General features: G+C 31.5%; 1 long non-coding RNA gene across 1 annotated transcript; it reads left to right on the forward strand.

Moving 5' to 3' along the window:
• The first annotated feature begins 341 nt into the window (after positions 1 to 341).
• LOC139851294 (uncharacterized) lies at positions 342 to 2,569 on the forward strand. Its single transcript, XR_011760585.1, has 5 exons — positions 342 to 530; positions 1,032 to 1,095; positions 1,170 to 1,406; positions 1,794 to 1,876; positions 2,329 to 2,569. It is a non-coding gene; the product is annotated as an uncharacterized lncRNA (long non-coding RNA).
• The last annotated feature ends 3,887 nt before the right edge of the window (positions 2,570 to 6,456 follow it).

A 6,456-nucleotide genomic window follows, 5' to 3' on the forward strand; every position in this document is an offset into this window, starting at 1 on the left:
ATTAGAAGAGCAAAAGGTTAAAATAGGTGTGTGAGGATCAAAAAAGTGTGTGTAAGAATCATCCCCATATTAATATTAATATTAATATTAATAATTAATATTAATATTAATAATTATTAATAATTAATATTAATAATATTAATATTAATAATTAATATTAATAATTAATATTAATATTAATAATATTAATACAATTGAGCAAATTTTTTTACTATTCACAAATAGTAAGGGCGTTTTCGTCATTTCTCTATATCTCATTCTTAGTTACTCTGGAACCTTCCCCTGGTCTACATCGCTTACATCTGAATCTCATCTCATTTTTCATCTCACAATCACCTTCTTAACTCTCCATCTCCATTCACCGCCGCTTCACATCGTTAACCTTCACCCTCCCTCGAGAGATGTTTGACCCCCAAAATTGTCCGTTACGGTCATCGGATTCAGGAATCCATTTCAGATCTGATTTCGTTCTGTGCTACGCGACCGGATACGACACGGATCTTGCCACATTTCTAGACGGTTACATCAGAGTACGTTAAAGCTTCTTTTTTGTTGACTATGCAACGCTAGATACACCGTATTCTCTTTTGCTTTCGCCATTACTATATTGAAAATTATAAACATATCTGTGTTATTCAGACTTCTCTACCATTATTTTCCTTATTATAAGCTATAGAGTAATGTGGCCCATTTCAAATGAATTTGTTGTTTCATACGATAGTTAATGGCTAATATTAATGTATGCTAATGTCGCGTAGTCAGTGATATTCGTTAAAGAGCGATTCATGGTTAGAGTTTGGATTTACTTTTTAATTTGTTAGTATTTATTTGTTCTTTGATTTCATTATTGTTAGTTCAATTATGTCATTTTAGAAGAAGATTACGAAATGACCAAACTGATGCGAATATGGTACAATCCCGTATGATTCATAGCAAATCAATTGTTCATCATTTGATTATTCATATTCAATTTTTTTTTATCATATTTTTGTTTTCCTTTACGTTTTTAATTTTTAATGGTTTTGTTACAGGTATTATGATGAGTTGAATTGCAGGTGCAATGATGAACAAATCCTACTCTTCTCGATTCTATTGGTGAGTTATCATTTTGTGTTATTTGTATATATATATATATTTTTTGTGTTATTATTTGCTTGCAATTTTTGCAGGTGCAACGACGAGTCAATATCAAATTACATCTGCACCACAAACTTTTGGTTCCCGTGGAGCTGATGTAGACAGTAATGCCAGTCATCTTTCAAACACATAAAAGTTGGCAACCAAATCGGTGTCCACATCAGCAGTTGTTTAAAGTGTCAAGACCAAAAAAGATTATGACGAGGAAGAAGAGGAGAAGATGAAAGTTGAACACCGTCAAATGGTCCATCAAAGATGGCTAACGTGCAGTAAGTTTTTACTCCGTATAAATTAGTGTTTCTTTAACGTTTTCTGATGTGATGGTTTGTACGTTATCGGTTGGAAGTTTATATCGTCCTGGACCGTTTTCCTGATTTACTGTAATTTAAAAATCGTTTATTGCATCTTCATATTTGTTTTAGTGTGCTTGCTTGCTTTGTTTAGCTTTCTTGATGTCTGTAGCCTTTGGACCATGTTGCGTAGGTATTTTAAATATTTGTAGTTTTATACTACATACTCCATTGCGATTTCGGTATAGTTTAAATTGTAATTAACAAGATGCTATATGTTTTAGGGGGACTGCTATTATTGCCTATTTTGCTGCTCTTATAATGAGTTAGATAAAAGATAAATAAATTATGAGTATTCCGTCTCAGGAGTTTGATGCATTGGACGCCTTCCACTACAAATGAAAATCAGTCTAGATCATCCATTGTGTGTCTTCGGCTTCAGCACAAAGGTACACAACTTTTTTTTTTTTTAATAATATATTTTTTTTTTACTCTGACGGGTTATGTATGTATGCGTATGTTCTCTTTGTGCTTTAATGTGTTTGATATACTGCTACTTCTTAATAACTTATATTGTTCGTGTTGTGTTGTACAACACAGTAATGATCCGTTCACCATTATGTTGTATGAAACATGAATTGAAATTGGTTGTATTGGATTGGTCAAATCAATCAAAAGTCGCTTTAAGCATATTGAAATGCTTACGACCTCCTAAACTGCTCAATTTAGTATAAGCATATTATTCTTCTAACACTTTGATATCTTTAATTAAATCTGATTTATTGATAGTTCCTGTAAACTTATATTTATAGCTTTATATGTAAAGCTACTTTAACATGCACAATTACAGTATGATGAGTCATTTTACACATGTGTATGATGGTTTTTATATTGTATGTAGGTATCGTATGTAAGCAACGCACTGTTAGCAATTGACTGCCAAAAACACTCCCAGCCAATCAACAGCAAAAAGAGTCTTATTCTCATCCCAAGGTAATAAAATTATTAAGCTTCCTATTTGTGAAACACTAACAATTTCTATAACAGATGAATAAACCAGCTCCTCAAAGAAGAAGAAATAATTATGTGGGAGAATAACAGCGGTTACATATTTACCTTGAACATGTTTAATATTTATTATTATCATTGTTGTTGATATTATTATTAATTATTATCATCATTTATATAATTATTATGATTATGATTAATAGCATTATTATTATTATACTTATTTATTTATTAATACTAGAATCCAATATTTTGTTATACATTACCATCAAGTCAAAAATCCTATCTGTAAACTTGCACTGGGCGAATCTAAATCCACAGACACAAACAAAATTCAATTGAGAGTCATACTCAACTTTTACTGTTTCTTTATTCTAATTTATCTATTCCTGATTTTTACCTGATCGATCCATTCACAGAAACAAAACAAAAATTTATTGAATTGGGAGGGACAATTGATGTAATTTTTATTTAACAAACTAAGGATCGAATTTTATACCATAATGACCAAAATAAATAAAACTTACCATCACCTTCACATATACATTCGGTCACTATTGGTCATTGTTTGAATTCATTTCATCACTTGCAGAATATATATGATATATACATACGCATACTCGATAAACAAAACTTACCATCACCTTCACATATACATTCGATCACCAATCACCACCATCATAACAACCGTCACCCATTCACCTCACCACCATAGCCATTACATCCTCGACTAACCATCAAACGACTACCAACCACCTTCATGTTTCGACCAAATAATAACCACCATCATCGTTTAACGTACTGTTGTTCATTACTATCATGTCTTGTTAAAATATCCACAAACCCACGATCCATACATACGTAATGTGATTCGGTTTCAATATCCACACAACCCACGAAACCTTCTTGGTGATGATACCGTTTGAACATATAATCACTAAGTTGCTACTTTCTCCTGCTAAAACCAACCATCTCATTTCATCTTTAATCATTAAACCGTACGCCATCTTCGACTATTGTAAACCACCGGGAACCACCACTCAAATTCATCGACCCATCATCATCTAGCTACATGAAGCGACCCGTCCTAATCCATCTGAACGAATGCATTAACATATGATTACATCGCGAGGTATTTGACCTCTATATGATACATTTTACCAACGTTGCATTTGTTTTTAAAAGACAACCTTTCATTACATCAAAAGTTGACAGGTATGCATACCATTTCATAATATCCAACTTATAAATGACCTAATCTGTCATTTACTTAACAATAATCTCTATTGAACTCAACGACTTGAATGCAACGTCTTTTGAAATATGCCATGAATGACTCCAAGTAATATCTTTATAATGAGCAAATGCACAGCGGAAGATTTCTTTCAAACCTGAGAATAAACATACTTTAAAGTGTCAATCAAAAGGTTGGTGAGTTCATTAGTTTAACATAAATAATCATTTCCCTCATTTTAATAGACCACAAGAATTTCATTTCTAGTTCTCAAAAATATACGTCCCATGCATAGAGACAAAAATCATTCATATGGATTGAACACCTGGTAACCGACCTTAACAAGATGCATATAGAATATCCCCTATCATTTCGGGACTCCCTTCGGACATGATAAATTCGAAGTACTAAAGCATCCGGTACTTTGGACGGGGCTTGTTGGGCCCAATAGATCTATCTTTAGGATTCGTGTCAATTAGGGTGTCTGTTCCCTAATTTTTAAATTACCAGACTAAAAAAGGGGCATATTCGGTTTAATAATCCAGCCATAGAATGTAGTTTTAAGTACTTGTGTCTATTTCGTCAAACATTTATAAAAACAGCGCATGTATTCTCAGTCTCAAAAATATATATTGCTAAAGCATTTAAAAAGGGAGCAAATGAATACTGTATTTTGTAGTAAAAATACATATGACGACATTGAACAAGTGTAGGGTTGGCCTTGGATTCACGAACCTATATTTATTGCATTTCTATTAAAACATATAATAGAAATATCATAATTTCATTTATTAATATGTATTATTTATATATATTTTGTAGTTATATAAGATTTATACTAGGTTTCATTTAAAAACATATACTTTATGTTATATATTAAATTATAAAATGTCCCGTTCTTATTGATTAAAAACGTTCCATATTAATTGATTTCGTTGCGAGGTTTTGACCTCTATATGAGACGTTTTTCAAAGACTGCATTCATTTTAAAACAAACCATAACCTTTATTTCATCAATAAAGGTTTAAAAAGCTTTACGTAGATTATCAAATAATGATAATCTAAAATATCCTGTTTACACGCGACCATTACATAATGGTTTACAATACAAATATGTTACAACGAAATAAGTTTCTTGAATGCAGTTTTTACACAATATCATACAAGCATGAACTCCAAATCTCGTCTTTATATAAGTATGCGACAGCGGAAGCTCTTAATAATTACCTGAGAATAAACATGCTTAAAACGTCAACAAAAATGTTGGTGAGTTATAGGTTTAACCTATATATTATCAAATCATAATAATAGACCACAAGATTTCATATTTCAATACACATCCCATACATAGAGATAAAAATCATTCATATGGTGAACACCTGGTAACCGACATTAACAAGATGCATATATAAGAATATCTCCATCATTCCGGGATTCTCCTTCGGACATGATATAAATTTCGAAGTACTAAAACATCCGGTACTTTGGATGGGGTTTGTTAGGCCCAATAGATCTATCTTTAGGATTCGCGTCAATTATGGTGTCTGTTCCCTAATTCTTAGATTACCAGACTTAATAAAAAGGGGCATATTCGATTTCGATAATTCAACCATAGAATGTAGTTTTACGTACTTGTGTCTATTTTGTAAATCATTTATAAAACCTGCATGTATTCTCATCCCAAAAATATTAGATTTTAAAAGTGGGACTATAACTCACTTTTATAGATTTTTTACTTCGTCGGGAAGTAAGACTTGGTCACTGGTCGATTCACGAACCTATAAAAAATATGTACATATATATCAAAGTATGTTCAAAATATATTTACAACACTTTTAATACATTTTGATGTTTTAAGTTTATTAAGTCAGCTGTCCTCGTTAGTAACCTACAACTAGTTGTCCACAGTTAGATGTACAGAAATAAATCGATAAATATTATCTTGAATCAATCCACGACCCAGTGTATACGTATCTCAGTATTGATCACAACTCAAACTATATATATATATTTTGGAATCAACCTCAACCCTGTATAGCTAACTCCAACATTCACATATAGAGTGTCTATGGTTGTTCCGCAATATATATATAGATGGGTCGACATGATAGGTCGAAACATTGTATACGTGTCTATGGTATCTCAAGATTACATAATATACAATATAAGTTGATTAGGTTATGGTTGGAATAGATTTATTACTAACTTTCACGTAGGTAAAATGAGTAGTTTTTATCAATCTTGTTTTACTCGCCATTTCTTCGTTTCTAATCCGTTTTGAGTGATTTCAGTGGCCACAGTTTCGTATTGAACTTAACTTTATGAATCCAAACATAAAAAGTATAAGTTTATAGTCGGAAATACAAGTTACAAGTCGTTTTTGAAAGAGGTAGTCATTTCCGTCGAAAGAACGACATCTTGATGACCATTTTGAAAAACATACTTTCAGTTTGAGTTTAACCATGATTTTTGGATATAGTTTCATGTTCATAAGAAAAATCATTTTTCCAGAAGTATAGCTTTTAAATAAAAGTTCTTCTTAGCTTTTAATTATCCCAACCAAAACAGCCCCCGGTTATACTACGATGGCGTATATCTAGTTTTATGGTGTTTATCGTGTTTCCGGGTTTTAAATCATTAAGTTATCATATCATATAGATATAGAACATGTGTTTAGTTAATTTTATAAGTCTAGTTAGAAGGATTAACTTTATTTGCAAACAAGTTTAGAATTAACTAAACTATGTTCTAGTGATTACAAGTTTATAACGTTGAATAAGACAGCTT

Source organism: Rutidosis leptorrhynchoides, chromosome 6 (assembly GCF_046630445.1).
Source record: "Rutidosis leptorrhynchoides isolate AG116_Rl617_1_P2 chromosome 6, CSIRO_AGI_Rlap_v1, whole genome shotgun sequence".
In the NCBI taxonomy this organism is placed as follows: domain Eukaryota; kingdom Viridiplantae; phylum Streptophyta; class Magnoliopsida; order Asterales; family Asteraceae; genus Rutidosis; species Rutidosis leptorrhynchoides.